The sequence below is a fragment of the Helianthus annuus genome, chromosome 4 (assembly GCF_002127325.2).
Source record: "Helianthus annuus cultivar XRQ/B chromosome 4, HanXRQr2.0-SUNRISE, whole genome shotgun sequence".
In the NCBI taxonomy this organism is placed as follows: Eukaryota; Viridiplantae; Streptophyta; class Magnoliopsida; order Asterales; family Asteraceae; genus Helianthus; species Helianthus annuus.
Genome location: NC_035436.2, coordinates 137282218 through 137285219, shown reverse-complemented (window position 1 = coordinate 137285219; position 3002 = coordinate 137282218). Strand labels below are relative to the sequence as shown.

At 43.5% G+C, this 3002-nt stretch overlaps 1 non-coding gene across 1 annotated transcript; it reads left to right on the top strand.

The window, feature by feature from the left end:
* Nucleotides 1–413: 413 nt before the first annotated feature.
* LOC118491845 lies at nucleotides 414–520 on the top strand. Its single transcript, XR_004892290.1, has one exon. It is a non-coding gene; the product is annotated as a small nucleolar RNA R71 (small nucleolar RNA).
* The last annotated feature ends 2482 nt before the right edge of the window (nucleotides 521–3002 follow it).

Below are 3002 nucleotides of genomic sequence, written 5' to 3'. Positions count from 1 at the left end.
AAGTTCCCGTTGGGGGACCCGACGGCCTAGGTCTATTATCAATGTAGTTTACCATTTCTCTTTGATCGTCTGTTTCTTTCATGCAACTCCAATTCTCATGTGACCCACCACACCCTTCACAAGCCATAACCGAGACTGTTTTTGTCATTTCCAATTTTTTTATCTTTGAAGAAAGGGCCTCGATTTGGGCTTGTAAAGAAGTGCTTTCATCGACCTTATGGGCGCCCGGGGCGATAGACTTATTTCCCCGGGGGGTGTGCCATTGAAAATTGGTTTGAGCAATTTCCTCAATTTGATTATATATTTCGTGTGGGCGTCGATTACCTAAAAGTCCCCCGGAGCTAGAATCAAGTGTCTGCCTAGTGTGTGGCAACAATCCATTATAGAAAGTGGATACTTGTTGCCATATTGCAAGGCCGTGATGGGGACACTTGCGTAATAGCTCCTTGAACCTTTCCCAAGTTTCATATAAGGATTCCCCGTCCTCTTGTGAATATGTATTAATTTCAGTCATTAACTTAGCAGTTTTAGCGGGAGGGAAATACTTATATAGAAATTTTTGGGCTAGTTCATCCCAGGTGTTTACCGATCCAGCTGGGAGGGCGTTGAGCCAAGCCTTCGCTCGGTCTTTTAGTGAGAAGGGAAACATACGGAGGCGGATGGCGTCGTTTGATGCTCCATTGATCCGAAAGGTATCACATATTTCCAAGAAATTAGTTATATGTAGATGGGGATCCTCGTCCGCAAGCCCATGGAAGGTTGTGGAGTTTTGGAGCATTTGTATCAAATGCGGCCGGAGTTCGAAGTTATTAGCTTCGACATTCGGAGCATTGATAGCGGCGCCTAGATTACCTACGGTGGGTCGTAGATAATCCATAAGGGTACGTTGGTCCGCCATTGGAGGTGGATCACCCGAAACCTTCTCTTGGTTTTTGGCTTTTAACCTTTTTCTGAGAAAGCGTTCGGGTTCTTCTAGTGGTTCTTTTATGTCTTTATTGGAATTGGAGCTCATACACTACGTGAGGTTGGCGTCGGGTTCCAAGTCCTGCAATAAAAACAGAAAAGAATGTTGGTCAGAAGGTTCACCACGGCCCCGTGTTTAGCGAACACGGCCCGTGGTTGGAGTTTCAGTGATTGTTTTCCAGATTCCAGTTACTGGAAGTTGGACACGGCCCCGTGTTGCACCGGCACGGCCCCGTGGTCAGCCTTCTGTAACTTGGAAAACAAAAAACTGCCAGTAACGATGCTGGGCACGGCCCGTGTCCGACCAGGCACGGCCCGTGCTGAGCCCTGCAGAAGCTGAAAAACTAAGAAAAATCCTAAAAATTAAAAAGAAAAATAAAAATATGATTAGGCCGTTAGATTCCTAACTTTCTTAAAATCCTTGTGTCCCCGGCAACGGCGCCAAAAACTTGATGCGTGTGTAGTGTAATATATTTTTTTAGATGTATATTTAAGCCCTTTTTACACTTTTAGCCAAGTTTTAAATTTATAAAACACGATATTCACGAACACTAAACACACATATGGGCAAGTGCACCCATCGTGGACGTAGTATAGTGTTGGTAAGATACCGAGGTCGTCCAAGGACACAAGAGCTTTTAATACCGGTTTATCCTCAACGTCTAATCAAATCAAAAAGTGAGAAAAATGTTTTTTTTTTAACTAAGAAAATAAAAACTAACTAAATGCTGAAAAATAAAATAAAATAAAAACAGATAGACATGATGAATCACTTGGATCCGACACGTGTATTAGTATAACCTTTGATTATTTTCACACTATTGCACTTGTTCAAGAGATTATCTTAGTTATTGTAGTAGGCCCCTCTTTTGAAGGCGACGTTACCCTCAACCCAGTAGTTTGAGTCAGCAAGGATACAATCCTAAAGGGTCGGATTATTGAAAGATAATGAATTAAGTTATTAATGCAAATTGTGGTAGGCCCCGCTTTCGGCGGTGACGTTACCCTCGGCTAAGTAGTCTGAGTCAGCAGGGATACAGTCCTAAATAGCCGGGTTATAGCATTAATAGTAGTTAACTTATGAGGGGGTCAAAGAGTTTGCATCCCCGCCATCCAATACCTATGGGCATTGAAGGAGATCCTACTAAATTTGACCCAGGTCCCAAGCAGGACCTCTAAACGCTGAACAAGGGCAAGACCCTTACCAAACCGTTCCCTTAACCCCCGACCAGGTAGCCAACATACCTCCATATAGACCGTGGAGATATGAATGGTGAAAATCTTTTATTTTATATAGACAGTAAAATAATGCCAAGACACCACGAACAAACGATAAGGAAAGATCACCTTCAACATAAGTAACTAGTTATTAAAGTCATTAATACAAAACCAAATAAAAAGTGCAAAAGATTGAAAATAAAAATTGTTATACTAAACACTTGTCTTCACCAAGTGATGTAAGAGACTTAGGCAAACATGGCCTTGATTATCAAGAACTTTTACGATCAATCTTGGATCCCGAGACGACTCACACACTCTACGATGGACAATGGATGATGGTGGTGGGTGATGGTGTTATGGTGGTGGTGGGTGGTGGATGAAGTGTGAGAGAGGTGGTGTGCCAAGGGATGAGTTGAAATGAAACCAAGCACTCCTATTTATAGGCTGAACAGAAGGCTGGGCACGGCCCCGTGTCCACTGGACACACCCCCGTGCCCGTCTGACACTCTCTCTCCTCATTAATTGTAATTCGCAATTACAATTAATGCGAATTACAATTAATGCGCCTGCTGTACTTTCACCATGCCCCCGTGCCCGCTGGACACGGCCCCGTGGTGGGCAATGGAAGCTTCTATAAGTTTATCTTTTATGCTGCTTCTTGGGCACGGCCCCGTGCTGGCTGAGCACAGGGCGTGTTCAGACTTCTGCTTTCTCTTCTTTGCTCTGGAGGATGCTGTTGAGGGTCCGGGCAGTCTACTTTTATTCCTTTTCTTGTATTTATGCTAGAATTAGTTGTCTTTTTGCTTCTTTTGTGAATT